At 38.8% G+C, this 17,896-nt stretch overlaps 1 protein-coding gene across 3 annotated transcripts in view; it reads left to right on the top strand.

Moving 5' to 3' along the window:
- LOC308060006 (poly(rC)-binding protein 3-like) overlaps window positions 1-17,896 on the top strand; it is a 528,829-nt gene that overhangs the window by 45,671 nt on the left and 465,262 nt on the right. Inside the window, exon 1 of one of the 3 annotated variants that reach the window (XM_080378172.1) lies at window positions 6,917-7,031. The exons of the other annotated variants lie outside the window; for them this stretch is intronic. The gene's annotated coding sequence lies outside the window, so the exon portion shown is untranslated. Of the gene's footprint in view, window positions 1-6,916; window positions 7,032-17,896 lie in introns of those variants that run through there. 3 annotated transcript variants of the gene reach the window in all.

Raw genomic sequence — 17,896 nt, 5'->3', positions numbered from 1 at the left:
TGAATCCACTCTCCAAGTTGAGACATATGCCAATTTCAAGATCTCCCGCACAAGAGCATTAGACATATGGACCGTTCGCTAATATTTCAGTGGAGCACATGTTTGATAGGAGGCTGTAGCTCATGCCTCCTGGGGGCTGAGTCAATGAAGTGACTTCTGTTCACCTTCATAGACTTTTGTTGAGGCACCATCTGTCTGGATTGTTCCCCATGTTGGTGGTAGACATCTGATTATTTGAGAACAGGATCAGATCTTACATAATCTTGTAGTTTATCTAAGGGGCCATTTAAATATGCAGAGTAGGAGTGATTGTTTGGAGTCTGAGTAAAACAAAGAACCAAAAATATTGCATTAAATTCCCAGTAGTAAAGGAGAAATTATGTTAGTAAGCTGATTTTTCAGAGGAAAGCATTTCCTAAACAGATAAATCCTTCAGAAAACTGTAGGACTTGCTCATAAAAAAAAATACTGGAAAACTCAAGGAATCTAAGAAAGGGGGATAACAGAGAAGAAAACCCATTTCCTTCCCTTCCTCCATTTATTTTGACCAAAGAGACGCAATGAATCATATGCCTCTTGACAATTTCAGGAATGATCTTACTGTCCAAATGGCTTATAGACAGCTTCACTAGTAAAGAAAATGATCAATAGGATGAAATATTAAAAAGGGAATTTTTTCACTACTTACTCCAGGCAGCACTGTCAACTCGGTATTGAATTTATGATCTACAGGAAATTAAACATTGACAGCATCACCAGCAAAGATAAGCATATATTGCTTAAGGTTAATGACTTGCTAGATTTTCTAAATCAAGCTATGTATACATTAGTATCTCAGATTTTTATCAAGTGACTGTTGGCAAGTAACCATGGATAATGATAGCAAATGAAAATTCCTTTTATAAATGACAGAGTCATGCTGTTACATTTTAAGCTCCAGATTTCCAAATGTCTGCCTACTGTCCTGGCAGAGCTCATTTACATGTGTGCAGTATTTTGTTTGAATAACATAACTGTTATGTCACCCACTTCTGCACACACTTACAGAGCCCTAGAAAAGGAATTAGAACTGCTGAAGCAGTTTGCAGTCCAGCAGATTTGGAACCCTGTGTCCATGGTACACTTCAAATTCATATTTAAGCATCTAAATTAATGGCTCTATTTACAAAGATGCTGGGCTCCCTCAAGTTCCCTTATTTGCTTGAGATATACTGATCTTAAAATGAGGCACCAGCTTATGTTTTCTGCAACTCTAATCAGATGTTTGTCTTAACTTTCCGACTTCCCCCAAGCTGCAGGCTCCTTTGAGCTTGAGGCATAAACAGACTGATTGAGCCTGGGACTTTCTAGTTTGCTTCTGTTTTATATTGTGTAGTAGGGGCAGGCTGGTGGCAGGCCGGTATCCTTTTCCTTTCAGCAATATTAAAGACCAGTTGCCTTTCTGGAGTTGCCTTGTTGACATTCTGGAGGGAGCCTCCTCGATCACCAGGGCATGATGTCCTTTGTGAAAGCTACCCTACAGACTGGTGATGACCAGTGGGAACTGGCTGATAAGGAAAGCGCCGTTGTGATACATACACAGACAGAAGCGCATTGCTACTGTTGACATTTAGGTTATCTCTTCAGTCACGGGGAAAAAAAGAGGGAGAGAAGCTCCATGCAAAATGTTCTGAATCTTCTGGAGGAGCCTATGTATTTCCACTGGCCACAGGGGGGAACCTCATTTATCAATCTAAACTACGTATCTGAAGTTCATGCAGCGATTCTCCACTGTGGCCAAGTCAGAGTTACTGTAGACATTTTTAACTGACTGTTGTATGTGTGCTACTTATGTAATCTATTCATTTTTTCCCTGAAATTGAAGGAAGGAGCTTCAAACCAGGTTTATATTTTTTAATGAGGAAACAGAGTCAAAGAAAAAAACAGTTTTGTCAAAACTGCAGGAAGAAGCTGCAGAGCAAAGAACATCTCCTTTGGGATGCATAATGATAGTATGTACATCTCCTTTCTTTTTCTCCTTTGAGGGCCTCTGTTGAGGCTCTGGTCAGACACAACCTCCCCTTGCTTGTGTGAGCTGAAAAGATTAAATCCTAGATTGGTTTGTTATGCTTGGTTGGTACTGGTTATTTTATTTTTTTTAAACTGTATTACTCTGGGGGGTGACACAACAGAAGGAGGAATAAAGTCCAGGTCAAGTACATAACTTTGCAGAGCACTGACACTGGATTTTAAGAAGAGGGAAAAAAACCCAAACCATAAACACCGTGTATGAGTAAATTTTCCTTAGAAACTGTACAAGAAAATAAGAAATTTTTGTAATATACTTTTTGCCTTCTTGCTGCTTCATATCTGAGGCATTTTGTGGATTTATCACTGTTTTACAAACAAAATTACAAGCATCCGAATAAGGTGGCAGACCAAATATAGTCAAGACAGACTGGAAAATGAGAACAAATAGACCCTCCCTTCATATGTTTCTTCCCCTCCCACCACTGCCAAATTCCTATCAGTCAAAGCCACTGCCAACAAAATAACTCAGAGGTAGGATTAAATAGAAGAAACATTCTTCATTCCTGCCTTGAAGGGTGCTGAAGGCTTGTTATGAAAGACGAATGCCATGACTGTAATACAGGCACAAGGGTCCTTGTAACAGCTCTTCCTGCCCAAGAATTAACTGGCTCCAAACCGTTTTGGTTTATCAGCCAGGTGAAAAGCCAAACAAAATTATTTTGCCAAAAAGAAGAGTAGCCGCCTAACCCCCTCATGTTACCTATCTGTTAGAGAGCCTTTAAAGAAAAATATCCTGTAAACTCAAAGCTGGCATAATTCCAAGAGTGCAATTTTTCAGCATCACTGCTAAGTGCACTTTGGCACAAACAGGAAAGAGAAGAATAATACTATATGAAAATTCATTAAATTTTGAAAGTCTGTCACTGTCACATGGGTCTTTAAGTGGAGAACAGATGATGAATGAAAATGTATGAAACAATTGTCATGTGGCAGATTCAAAGCAGGTGAAAAACCAATACTTTATCACAGTTGCAGGTTTTGGTGGCAGCTTGGGCCATAGCAGTCTTCACGGAAGACTTACTTGAGCATTTATGGAAATACGACCATCAGGGTAACAATAATACTAACAAGAAAAGTATTGATAGGAATGAAGCTCTCGTATTTCAGTCTTTGTTTTCCCTTTGGGTTTTGGAAAGTTTAATTATATGCCTATTGAGGGGAACTTGCTGGGTAAAAAAGTTAGTTGCCTTCCACATTAAATCTAGAATCCATTTAGCAAGTCAAAGACTGATATACCACTCTGATGCCTAAAAGCAAGGGGACTTAATTTGTAGTTTCACAGAAAAATCACAGGAATGTAGAGGAGGAAAGAAGTTATTCTTTCAGTTGTGGAAGAGATGCTGTCATTTCTGCTCTGGCCCTGTGGGATCAGGGCTCCCTTTGCTTCTGAGTAGTAGCTGTGGTAGCCACCCCATCTGCACACTGCAATCTTTAAGGGAGGTTTTGCCTTTCAGAACACATATGTTGTTGGAGAGAGAACTAATTTTTGTGTTTCTGGTTGCTGCATGTGACAGGCTAATCACTTGAAAGTTATACATATTAAGTCTTGGATGACCAGGTTATGAAACGCACTAGTGACAGGGCAAGTTGCTATAGTGTATTTCAAAGCATTTTTTTTAAAAAGAGCATTTCAGAAAATATTCAGACAAAGAAGGTTTTCCGGATGTTCAGGATCAGATTTTCAGATAATTTGTTGATTACTGATTTTGCACGGTTTAGATCTGTGGTAGATCAACCTTCAAAAATTTGTTTGTAGAGGAACTTCAAGTTGCAACCAGCCAGACTGTAAGGATGTGTGAAGTGCCTGAAGAAACTGGTAGGCCCATAATGGGAATCCAAAAGTACAATAGTCACAGAATGTAATCCAAGTAAAGTATTTAAGTGCTGCTAAAAATTCTAGTAAGCACTCGCACGCTTCTTTTTGTAGAAATAAATACCTCTTAAAATCATGTTAGAAACTACTAAGGAATGTCCTAAACATCTATCCTACCGCATGGGGCGGGGGGGTGGTACTCTAAATTTGCAGAGATTAACAATGACAAAAAAAGATCACAATATAGGAGGAAAATGGGATCACCTTACGGGGTGAAGTAATATCAGTGGAATGGAATTTAATAGTAAGAATTGCAAGGTTATGCATTTAGGGCATGATAAGAAGATCTGAATTTGTCTGGAAGAGGTATTAGGTTAAATGGCAGGAGAAAAAAGTTATTTTCTATGGAGAGATTTAAAGAGCCTGGCTTCTTAGTCTGGAAAAACAAAGGCTGTGAGCAGACATTACTATTCTCTGTTATAGCATCAAGAAGGTAAACATTTGAGATGAATGAACTAGGGGACTGCATTGGCACAAAGAAAAAGTAGGTATGAACCACAAATAAATTTAAAGATTATTAGCTATCAGAGGAATGGGTTATTGCAGAAGCCTTCCAATATGAGCAGAAAAAACCCCAGATAGTTTTAACATGAAGGTTGTGGTGTTTGTATAAGGCTTGATCTGTTGTTACTGGGTGGATCTGATATCCCAAGAGGGGAAAGATAAGTGGTCTTCAAAGTTTTTAATTCTTGAGGCCTTTTTAATACTTTTTGTACTATACCATAGGCTCTAAAGTATCTTAATAAAATCAGTTCTTAGCAAAATTCTCCTTAAACACTAACCCATCTTAATTTTCAAAAAATGGATAGCCTTTTTCTGTTTGTGGAGGTGTATTATTATTGCTGTTGTTATTACTATTATTATTATTATTACTGTTATTATCTTGAAGGCAACGTGCACAATCATAATGTGTGTGACAAATTTCAGGCAGTGTATTTTTTTAAGAAACTTCTGAGTGGGTAAAATTAAATTTTGGTATTGCAATTATTAAAGAGGAGTGAGTATTTCTGAATTTGGTGAATGTCTGTGTACACACTCATCACTAGAATCTGTATTTATAGAATTGATTTAGGACTACTAATCTGAAAGTTTATACTCGCCTGTTGCATGATCACCATCTGTGAAGTTCCCAGGAAAATTATGAATGTAATTTGGGCTTCCTTAGTGTGTTCTACTGGCATGTCCCACCCGTGGTCTGTCTGTAAGTATGTTAGTCAGTGTCAGTCCAGTCATTGCTCAGTTGTTTCTACTGAAGAAACAACCTGATGTTGGGCATGCCTGAAGTACCACTGGTAGGAGCCCTGTTATGTTAGGTGCAACACAAAGAAGTTACTCGGTTCATCAGTTAAAAGTTGTTATGAAATCCATCAGATCATTTTATCTGGTTATTGCTGTGTCATGGTTTGGATTTCGCTTGGTCATTTGCCTTGTAGTTGGTTGTTGGATACTGTTTCTAAAATATTTCCCTCTGCCACCCAATAAAATTTTGTGGTTTTTCTCTTTTTTCACCTGTGTGTTTTCTCTTCTCTTCCATCTTCCTGGATGCCTTGTTATTATATCTCTTTTATTTAGATGCTGGAAGTAAATAAATACTTGCTCAGGAGCTATCTTAACCCAATGGTATTCCATGCTGTATACCCCAGGTTTTGACTACCTTCTGAGAAGTAAAAAGACTTTGTTGATATGAGCCAGCTTTCAAGTACTATTGGTAGATCAAAAAGACTTTATATGACCCAAGAAGATTATTTCAAATTCACTTAAAGCTACCTCAGAAGGGGAATGAAATATGTTATAGTTGTGTTATGTTTTAGATACTGTGGTGCACAGGTGAACAAGGATTTCACAAGGAGGACTCAAATTTTGAAACTTTTCTGTTAAAAACTCTAGTAATAAGGGTTAATCTCATTCTTTTGGGAGTTTTAACCCCTGCAGGTGTGAACAAACTGTGACAGAGAGAAGGTGATTATTTTACAAAAAAATGTTATGATGATAAAGCCACAATCCAAAATCACCTACATGAGTAATGAGGAAAATACAGAGAAATAATAATAATTGCAGTACTAAAAAGCATGCTATTGGTAGTTTGCAAAAAGATGCATCTAAAGAAAAGATAAGTCAGTGCTCTATGTATGATTATGAATACTTGCCGTTCTTGTTTTTCTTGGGCCCTCATCGTGCAAGTCCCAGATGGAAAAAAAATAAAAAAGTGTGAAGGTTGCTTTGCATTGGTAACATTTAAGTTAGCATCTATTGAGAGAATGTAGCACATTCAGACTTCAAAGCAACTGTTCCAAAATTTCTGCAAATTCAGACAGTCATCACTACACTAGCATCTCAGGGTATGGTTTAAAATTTATTTAATATTGTGGTGGTTGGGGTTTTTTTTCGGGGGGGGCGGGGGTGTGTGTGTGTGGTTGGTTTTTTTTCAAAACCATGGAGCAAAGAGACCTATCTGCACTTCAGCTAGTCACTCACTCACATGCCTCCATAATAGTGTGAAGCATATTTGCTTTCCGGAATAAGCTGAAAAAAGCTTTGTCGTAAACTGTATGTTTCATTATGTGTTTAAGAAAGCTAATTGTTTCATACTCCCAAGTTGTAAGATAGAGAGATAAAATGAAAAGCAAGTGAAAAAGTTACCAAAGATAGCCTAAGCCTCAGATGTATGCTCTACTGGTTTGATGCTGATTTAGGAAGTATTTTATTATGTTTTGTTCTGTTTATTTTGTTATCTTTAGAAGAGATCTGCAGAATTCCTGAGAGGCAGCAGCCTGATGTTGAATTAGGTACATTCAGTAAGATAACGTCCTAACGTATCATGAACAATAATAGCTAATATTACTCTTTGTGACATATAGTGGAACAGATTCTCTTACTTGCTGAATCATTAGATTATCTTGTAAAAGAAACACTGAGAATAATGACATAAATTAAATTCCGTATCCTGAAGTAAAAAGGCATCTTTTCTAACAGTGTAAGGGCTGAATACTGAACACTTTCTTTGCTGTATGCACTGAAGAGCCTAAGATAAGGGTCAAGAGAAGCTACCTTTGAGGTCTCGTTCATGGCCATCGACTAGAAAGCTATGGTAAGAGAGATTTTCTTTTGAGTTCTGTTTCCAGCCACAAAATTTCAAAGGCAAAACATCACCTCAGCTCAACCAGAAATTGCTTTGTTTTCTGTTCTTTTTTCAAACCGCAGTTGACATAATGGGAAGAAGAAAATAATTTCATTTTAATTCAAAACATTTTGTTTAATCAAACTGAACCAAATTGTGTGTTTGAATATATTCATCCCATGCCAAACAGCTTATTTTGTCTGTTATATTCTGATTATTTTTTTCCTTATTCTTTCTGTGTTAACATTTTCCTTTCTGCAGCTTCTGTAAAGGTACTGCATTGTTTTTTCTCCTGTTGACAACATTGGTGTTTAAGTCCTGTAAACTGACATAGTCTTGCCGTGTTTCATGATTTTTACTCTGATGCCCATTGTAACCTCAGCTTTCTTTAGAAAAACACATTTCTAGCCATCCCTGTTACAGAAAAAAACCTGGAAAACTGATTCCACACATATTTTTTAAAATTACTACAAAAACACTTATTAGATATTTTTAATGTTACTTTAGGAAGTAGAAAATGTCTTTTACAAGTCAAAACATTTTCTCCTTTTCTTTGTCTTTTTGCTATTTTGGAACTGTTATGTGGTGTCACGGTGAATAATGTGTGAAACACAGTAATATTGCTGCTGTATCTAAAAAGATAAAGGTCCATGACATTCCTGTCTTATTTTGTGATTTACTGGTGCTGTGTAGTTGTAGCAGTAGTCTAGGGTGGCATATAGTCCAGGAAATATATCAGAGTTCTTTTCAGAAGCTGCATTCATAGTAATAAACTGGTGGGGTGTTTTAGTTTCTGTTTTCCATAATGACTATGTTGAACAGAGCAGAGTTTCTAATGAAAGTGTGGAAGGCTATGTCTCACTCCCTTCCCCTCTCTTTGGCAGAAAAAGAAATTAGGACAGAGTATTTTACACTGCTTAAATGGCACTGCTCTGTGCTTCTGGGTTGTTGTGTAGAGTGGAAACTCAACTGGGTGGCCATCACAGTCCTTCAGAGAAATGTGTCTGTCTCCATTAGCTGTGGGTGACAGATGAAAGAGAGCAGCCACCTTAAGCTTGGGTGTGTTGGATACTACCCTCATCCTCCCTCCCGCCCTCCCTCCCTTCCTTCTCCCTCATCCCTTGTGTGGTGCCTTGCACACATTGGAAGTTGGTGCTCATCCAGGTGATGAATTACAGACCTACTGAACAGACTCTATTTTTTTACTATCGCCACCTCATCTGTTCCTGTATTACCAGTTCATCTTCCTCAGAACTAATTAGAGTACTCAGGACTTTGGAGTCACTTCAAACCACAAATTTTATTTTCAAAACAGCAAATGATCCGGCACAGTGCTGTTTCTTTTTATTCAAACCACAGCCACTGTATCTATACTCAACAGCTACCACAGACCACCACTTGCAAACGATCTCCTGTCCGGGCGCGAGGACGGTGAGGCTGGCAGCGCCACTGCACAGCTGGAAGGCGATTGCACCGCTGCTTGGAAGCAACTTGCTTCTCGAGCATCTTCCCCTTCTTCCTCCGCACTCCACCTCATTGATTTCAAACTACCGGTACCTTTCCAGAAACACCCTGTTAGGGGATTTGCTGCTGAGATGGGAAATTCATTCTGTTAAATATCTTTGCCGTGTTGTACCAGTGGCTTTTAAGCAGACCTCTCCACTGATCTCGCCGGGGAGTCTGCTTTAAATCAATGGCATAATTTGGCTCTTTAGCAGTAAGGTTTGTTCACATAACAGCGATCTCTGTTACAGTCACAGGAATGCTTCCACACTGAAGGAATCATCGTGCTTTCTATTTTAAACCTGACTTCAAATTGCCATCCTGCCCATCTCAAAATAAAAGTTTCAACAACTCCATATTTCTTATTACGTGCCTAACACATTTGAGTGTAACTGGGACAAGACAGCATTGAAATGCAAAGGCTTGGGAAAAGGAGATATTTTCTTTCTCAGAGCAACTGCAGCATCCATGCTGAGAAACAGGTCTGTGCCCCACTATTAATCTCAGGAGATGGTACTGCAGCTCCATGTCATGAAGTCCTGCATACATTAAATAATTTGTGATTCAACTCAGTCTTTAGACAACTATAAATACATGTCTTAACAAAAATAGTGCATTCAGGAAATGGTCTTCATTCTTTGCTCTTTCACCGCCCAGGCACTGTCATCTGTCTGCACATACACCACATACCCCAGGGGCACAGAAAACAAAAGCTTTGCTATAGGTATTTGTTCACAGGCCAGGCAAGAGGAATTAAACATTTTACTAGACATGTATACTTTCAAAGGCAATAATCATGAAGGGATCACCTAGTTTTACGTAGATGATGGCATGAAGTACTTCCAGCAGGATTTATAAGATCCAGTGCGATTTCTGAGAGGAGGGTACAACATACGGCAGCACATTGGTGGAGCAGTGAGCAATCTGGTTGCAGTCTTATCTCAGCCCCAGCTCCTTTCCAGGCTATCTTTTATACACGGGCAGATCCTGCAGAGGAAGCTGTCATTAGTGTCTGTAATTCCTTCCTATGCTGGAGTAGGCCATTTAAAGAAGTACCGTATGGAAATATAAACATCAGAGCTGCAGCTGATGAAGAGTGATGACAGCTAAAGACATCCTTTTCCATGGTCAGACTTTGATTTTATGTTAAGATTATAGAAAAATCAGTAATGTTTTAAAACACATCATCTCATGTATTAAGCAGTGTGTATTAAAGTAACTATCAGACAAGACAGAAAGGTTCAATACTGACTATTCATGTCTTTAATCTGTAGTTTTACTGGGAAGTCTTGCCCCACTCACACTTGGTTTTGCTTGTGTTTTTTGGTTTGGTTTTTTTTTTTAATTATGGCTTCTCATTGTAGTGGACTTGAAGGTCTGTTTAAATATTGCTTATTAAAATAAGTGGGCATTGAACTTTTTTGTTCAACCAACTTCCTACCACCATTTTTTTCCTTTTTTTTCAAATTATAAATTTCTTGGCTAGGTTAGCAAACGCTTCTAGAATAGTCAATTTGCTCGGTTGAGATGTGGTTTAAAAATGAGCAGCAGTATCCAAGTTGTCTGTTGGATAAACTTTGTCATTCTGTTTTAGACAGTTTTGCAGATTCCAATATTCATTCAGAGGTATAATTTAAGATAACCACCCAAACAGTGATAATTATAATAAGCAAGTACTTCCTTAGGAGGTTCAGAGATAATTTTCCTCTTTTCTGTCAGTTAGCAAAATGCTATACATGTGTTACAGAATAAAACAGTGTAACATCTATTAAGCTGTTAATGAAGATCTTCAACAGCCATCTAGATTACTCCTGGGCAACCTGCTCTAGGTGGACCTGCTTGAGCAGCGGGTTGGGCCAGATGACCTCCAGAAGTAGCTTCCAATCTCAGCCATGCTGTGAGTCTGTGGTTCTGTAATGGTCTAATTTTGTTCACTTTATTTGTTAGTGAGTATGTCACCACTTAATATTTAAAATGTGCTCACCTGCTAAAGTATGTATTGCATACTGTTGAAACAAGGGTGGTTTGTTGTTTTATTATTTAAATCTTAATACTACTACATTCTCTTATTTTAATTGGAGAGCATAGATGTCTTTACTTTATAAGCACCTGATGCTGAGCTCATCAATCACAGCAACATAGCTCAGGAGTAACTCGCTTGTTCCCAGCGTTACAGTAACATAACCTGAAGGGTGATGGAAAATCTTGCCTGGTGTGCTTAGTTTTCCCTGTGTCATAATTAAAAAAAAAAAAATGTTTATTGCTGAGTAAATCATGCAAGTCCCTACCATGGGTTTTTTTCAGATTTTCTGGGCTGCCTTCAACAGCAAGGAAGACTGATGTCCCTTGTTTACTTCATTTGGGAGTCCTTCCTGTATAAAGCAAGCAGATTACATGTATAATCTAAGGGCTTTTAAAAATTATTTTAAATAGTTATTTACTCACAGGTGCAAAAAAATTGGTTTCTGTTGAGGAGGTTTACCTGTAAGGAAGAGCTTGATCTCTGTGAAGACGGGAGTACACATCTGTGCTATAGTTTTTAGTGTTGTGTAGAGATACCAGAGTGAATTTTAAATAGTTAGCTTGAATAGTCAATGCAGTCTCGTCACAAAAGCAGAGAGCTCACTTCAGGGTCATAACTCAGTTTTTAGCATGTGTGGTGTTCGTGCTGCTTAATACAAATTTTTCTGATACTCAAAAAGCTTATTTCAAGCAAAAGTGTAGCTGCACCAGATCTTGTTACAGAATTTGGTGTCGCAACTGCTGACACCATTCTCCAAAGGGGGAGCAGCTGATAGCCATCCAAGGAACCTCTCCAAATACAGCAGTTTGGGGAGGGAGAGTGTCCTTTCCTGCAGTTCTCTGTTCCCACAGAATGGCTGAATAGGCTACTCATAAATCTAGCCCAAGTGGTGATGTTTTTAGTGTGATAGATCAAACTTTTGCTTCTTTAACAGGCCATGGAACTGTATCTAGAAAGAAGAAAAAAAAAAAAAAGAAAAAAAACAACAAAGCAAAACATTTTAAGTGTGAAAATAAAAAGAACAGAAATATTTATGTTCTGGTCTTGTGAGTCAGAGTTGCATTTTGGCAGGAGGTCTCAGAATATGGTGGGTATGATGGCAGTATAGGAAGTGTGAGTTTCAGCTGAGGAAGATTTAACACTGTCTCTGTGTCTGAGAATCAGATGGAAGTGTTGGTTTTCACTTGCCTTTTTATCAGAAAAGCAAAGCAAGGACGCCTTTCTCAGGGTGTGCCAAACTGGGCACTCGTTAAGAGAGTAAAAAGGGAAAGATTTAGCAGTAAAATAGACTGGGCAGGACAGGACAGGAGAACAGAGTGGTGAGTGTATTTGTAGAAGCCATAGATTTATCGTCCCTGGTACATCTCAGAGTCCAGCCATATCAGTGGAGGTAGCCACGTGCTTCTGTACCCTGGCCAGAGGTACAGCTTCAGGTCAGGAAGGCAACACTGTGCATAACCTGCTGCTCTTTCTGCATCAACCTTCCCAAAATAAGAGCTTTCCCAATCTGCATAGTGTTTGGAGCTAGAGCTTTGTTATCTGATAGTCATAAATCAGTACCAATATTCAACCGTGTAACAAGTCCCTGATGCTTCCAACTTTTAGGTGTCCTGTCACACTTGTTCTGTGATCTTCTCTAATCATTGCTTGAAGTTTTGGATTCTTTATGCTTACTTAATGACTAGTGTGTGCATTTCACTGTGTCAGTCATTATAAACCTCTGAGCCAAAAGCAGATTTCTGTCCAGTAAACTTGCCATCCCCTTGATACAAGATGTTTCACTTGGCTTCTTCAGTATGGGCAGGTGTGAATCAAAGTCCTGACTCCAAATGTTTTTGAGTTGTGGAATAATTGAGATTCAGATATTTCATTCGGGGCTTGTTTTTCTACTTTGACTTTGTGGTTCTCTTATGTGAGCCACAAGGGCTTTTTCAGACATCTGTGGGGCTTAACAGCACAAGCAGGCTCCTAGTCCTAGGGGAAGAGAAGAACCATGGGGCTGTGTGCCACTATTTCAGTGTCATAAGGTGCTTCCCTGCCCAGGACTAAGAGTTCTCTTTGTCCCTTCCCTTCTCAAGCCTTTAGGGGAAGTGACCCATCAGGTTTTTGGCAGCTGCATTAAAAAAGAAGACCTTACTGTCTGTCATTCTGTCAGGAGAGGGGATTAGTTATGTGGGAGCAACAGTGAGCTCAGCAAAAACCCTTGGCTGAAAAGAGAGCTCTTCATAACTCAAAGCAGCAGTGCTCCTCCATCCCAGCAGAAGTGTCTCCTGTTCCTGTGCCCTCTGTTTCAATATTACATTTTATGCAATGCTACCGGAAAAGGCATGCCCTTGTTCCTTTTAGTGCCATTATGTCACTCCCTTTAGAAGTAGTACAAGATTATCTGTGGCTTTTCAGGGTGATGATGTGAAACTGTAGTCATAAATGCTGCACCTCCGAATTTCCCTAAGGTAGAGCAGCCGATTCAAGGTCCTAATTGTTTGTTGGTGGCACTCAGGTATTTTACTGGGCTGTGGAAATAAAATATCAGGCACTTCCAGTCTTCAGTGTTGTTGTAAATAGTAGCTCTTGTGCTCACTGGGAATACACTGAAAATGCACTTCTCCTTCCTTACATTTTGAAATCACTTTAGAAATTACCCTGTAAATTCCATGCACTACAACTCTATTCTGGCAGATCACAATTTCTGAGAAAATGGGAAAATTAACTTTTTGACCAAGGAGGAGAAGAGGAGGAGTCTGAACTGTCTTGGTCCTACCAATAATTCTACATTTATTAAACTTTTAAGCTTAGTAGTAGTCATGTTCAGCCAGCCAGAGGAATTTTCTTGATTAACATTAATTATATTGGAAAGTATTGGAGCATCAAGCCTGAGTGAGCACTTAAGTGACCACAGAAGTGCCATGGCAAGGGTTCTGTTAGTATTTCTTTTCACTTAGCAGGAGCCTCCATAGATGTGATGGTATCCTAAGCATTTGTTGTTGAAAGGAGGAATGGAAAGGAGAGCTCAGCTGCTGGACCAAGGCCCCTGACCATTGCCTTTTAGATAACATAAGAACTGAGATGGATTTTGTATGCTAGGCACTGACAGAAGCCCTTCCTTTAGTGGATTTTTTGGGGGCTTGAGTTTTTTTTGGGGGTAGTCACTTTTTCTGGGAGCACATTATGGAGGGTTATGTAATATATTGTAAATATTCCAGACGTCAATAGCGAGGCCAGTGCTACTCTCAGAAAAAACAATGGCAAATTGGTCTACTTCATCAGAAGATGGATTGAGGTTTAAAATAGTTTGAGAGGACATGACTGTTCCTTTTTATGATTTTTCTTTTCTTATTACTCCCTCTTTTCCCTTTTCAGTGCTATTACCATATGGATTTAATCCTGTTCCATGTCCATTAGCCACTAGTGCTGCATTAATGTGAGCTGGCTAGCTAAGATCCTCCCTGGTGGATGGTCCTAGCTTCCATGGCATGTATAACAAAAGCAACTTGGTTTCCCGTGGCTTCCCTCATTCACTCCTAATGTATTTACCAACCCTGCCCACTTTTTCTAATCAGTTTTATCACTGGCTATATTAGTGGTGCTACTGAATAATGACTGGAGTTGGAGATACGAAGTATTAGAAATTGGCACCGAAAAGACCAGAAGCTGGAAACAGATGAAAAAACCTTGCCGAGGGTGGTGTGTTTTTCTTAAGAACTGTAATCTAGCACTATTCAATGATTTTAAATGATCCGATTACCAGAAAGAAGAAATGGTACTAATAACTATATGTTTAAATTATCTTTAGAATCCCTTTTTTTCCTTCTCCAATTACTGTAATTCATTGCATCTGTTTTGATTACTTTTGCAACCTGCACTTTTCATTTGGCACTTTTGCTGTACTTTGTGAGTATAACAGTAACACTTTAGCTTGAATACTTTTTTTAATTAGATGAAAATGAAGTATTTGTTTTAAATTTTATATTGGTCTATGGAATGCATTATTATATTTCCTCAGTATTCATATTGAAATTGTCAGATGTGTATGTGCACTGTCGAAATCATTGTAGAATGTTAAATAAATTGTGACATCTGTGAGCAGCGTAGAATGACAAAGGATGACTACAAGTTTGTGGAGAATAAATGCAATGGCATGACGAATAGCCAAAGAAACATGTGAAGTAATTTTCAAGCATGCCCATTTTCACCCCATTCTGTGCCATGCACTTTTACTCTCCAAAATGAATTTGCGCATTGTAAGTAGTGTGTACGTGTGAATTTGTGAAATACAGAGCTGATAGTTTTTACTCACGAAGGAGCAATTCCTTTCCAAACTTTTATATTTGCAGGGGAAGGACAAAAATTTAAGAAGATAGTGTTTACATAAGTATACACTCTTATCTCAGGATCACCATAGCCAGGGGTGCATGTGTGTAGCCAGTGTGCATGTTCGCTTCAGACTGTCCCAGCCCCCTCTGCTGAAGACCATGAGGTCAGAGAGATGGGGGGGGGGGGGGGGGGGGGGGCAGGGATCAAATGTGGCCTGGAATCTGGGTGGTCTTGGGCAGGTCTTTCACAGGCTCTCGGCCATCCATCTGCCGTGTGGGTTTGCACTGGTGCCCAGTGCTGACTACCACGACAGGAGCTCGCTGGAGAACAGCGCCAGGCTCTCGGTGATAGGTCCCCCCGGGACCCTGAGCCCAAAGGGCAGCTGGTGCCGTCCCCCAGCAGTTCTCCAGTTGTGGATATTACACTTTAACGGGAATTAATGCAGATGGAATGAGGCTCACATGCATACGTAGGGTACGTGTCCTTCAAGAAAATAAACAGGGAATTTTGCAGGTTGCATTCAACAGAAAGCTTTAATTCAGGACACGTTGCCATCCAAATCCAATAAGGAAACATTGGTTTATACCATTTATCCTTTTAGTAGCGTTATTCTTATAGAGGAACCCAGGGGAAAGCTAAACTGAAAGCAATTCTAGGAGGTGTTTTCTATAAAGATGTTTACTACTAAACTAAACAAATCTGACATACAATATAGCAGTTACTGTGTTAAAGTTGCTTAAGCTACGAACCACATTCTGTTTTACTTTATTGCTGGGCAGGATCCTTCTGTTGCCAAAATATTTAGTGGAATAGGTAACCTGTTAGGTTTCCATGCCATAAAATTTACCATGTTCCTACAGTAGGGGATAATACTATTTATTCATATATACATTCGTTTAACCTTCCCTAATTTGTATGTAGTGCATCTGTTACTGCATCAGGGACATGGTTCTCTGTTGTTAATTTTCCTAAAATAAATGTTGAAGTACTGTCACAAGGAATGATATGGGTAGATTCCATTTTCTTCATGCGAGTGAAATGATCATTGCACCTCGGAAAATCTCCAATTCATATTCTTCCATGGAAACAAAATCTTACCAAGATTTAAAGAGTTCCACTAGGAATTTTGATATCAAAGAGAGTTCATTTCTCTCTTTTTTCAGGGGGTGGGGGATGTAGATACTTGTAACTGTATTATACTCGTAATTGCAAACAAAACACAGGCAAAAGAGGTGATACTGAAGAGATAAAACCAAAACAAATTAATTGCAGTCTGAAGCCATGATCTTATATGCAAAAGTAGGAGCTTTTTATTTTTTTTCTCATTTAAAATATGCAGAGCAACTGACCGGAGGCTAATAGTACTAATTATTAAACCCAAATTTCCTTGTATTCTAATCACTGCAATCATTACACTCTTACAGGTGAAATCCCAGCCACTGGAATCAAGGGAAGAATTCAATACTAAATGCCTTGAAGGGAGCAAAATTATTCCCTGGGAGTAATTCCCTAACAACATTTTCTTCTCTGATGCAGGATCTGGATCAAGTTATTACCTATAATGTGTAGATAATGCTATGAAAACCTGGAGATTTCAAACAGCACTAGGTGTTCTTAGTAATTAATAATGTGGCCTTGAGCACTTTTGCGTGAATGGTTGATATTTTCAGACAGGTATAGATCAGACAGAACTGGGGTCAGATTTGTAGGAGGCTGTGGAAAGATAGTCTCTACCACACAAAGTTTCATGCAGCAGCCTGTTTGTTAAGGTTGCACAAGGCTTATTTTCAAGGTCAGTTCTTGCACTATCATCTGCAATATATTCAGTGTTCCTTTGTTCCTTGTAGTCACTGAAAATCTCTGCCTGTTGCACCTGGAAAAAAAAAAACCCAACAAAAAAAATAACTTTTAAGAGTTGAAGTTTGAGTATGGCTTGGGAACCTCTGTTTGAAATATTTACATTTGATTAACTCAGCTCACAAATTACAGATCTTGTTCTATCTTTTGTCTGTAAGACTTTTCAGCTGCATAACAGATTTCTAGTATTGTGGATAGGGAACTGAAGATAGATGACATATAGGAAAAAAAAAATTATATGTGCCAGAAGGCAACAGAAGATTTGACTTGGAGATGTTCTCAATCAGATCTGAAGAGCAAAGTAAATGTGGAGGATCAGCAGGATAAAGAAGTAATGAATACCAAATTACACATAGTTGTCATAAAGCAAGCTTAAGCTCTTCGAGTGGCTGAAATAGGATTGTGTGGCTTAGTAAATGAAAATGCAGAATAATACCATTAATTTAAATACCATTTTGCACATTTCTGGCACACTCATTTCTTTACATTGCTTACAAGTTTGCACAAATTCAGCCACCTTACAGATGGGCAGTAGGTAACAGTTTCATAGCATACTGCAAAACAGTGGGAAGGAGGGGGAATCCTGCCAAAGATATTGACATAAACCTCTAAAGAAAAATGCTGCAGAACAAGCAAGAAATGCAGTTTTAAATACATATGGATGCCTTCACACATGAGCAGGCTACATGTAATCTATTTCATCTGTAGTAAGCTGGTAGGATGAAAAGCTCTGATTTTACTTATTCTAGGCATCTCAGACCTGACGCATACAACCCTAACATCTTCCTTTGTGATGAAGGAGAGGCTTTAGAGAAAACTACTTTTAGGGCAAAGAGATCTTTAAAGGTTATGAATATGTAGCCTGCAAGGCTTAAATTTATAGATGAAACTATTATAGCTGGATATGGAAGAATAACCTGCAGACAAAAATAGTGCTCACAGCTAGGCATTTCAAACATATCACATTGCCAGTCATTTTTTCAACATGTGGGACTATAGCCAAGTGTCAAGTTTAATTGCAGTTGCTGTATATTATCAGTATGGGTACTAGATGGTGAATTTTTCACTCATGGTTGTGAGCAGTTAATAAACTGGCAAGTTGGATTTGCAGTGCATACTCATGTATTTGGTTTAAACT

The sequence above is a fragment of the Falco punctatus genome (genome assembly GCF_963210335.1).
Source record: "Falco punctatus genome assembly, chromosome: 3".
Taxonomy (NCBI): domain Eukaryota; kingdom Metazoa; phylum Chordata; class Aves; order Falconiformes; family Falconidae; genus Falco; species Falco punctatus.
This window is presented reverse-complemented; position numbering and strand designations above follow the sequence as displayed.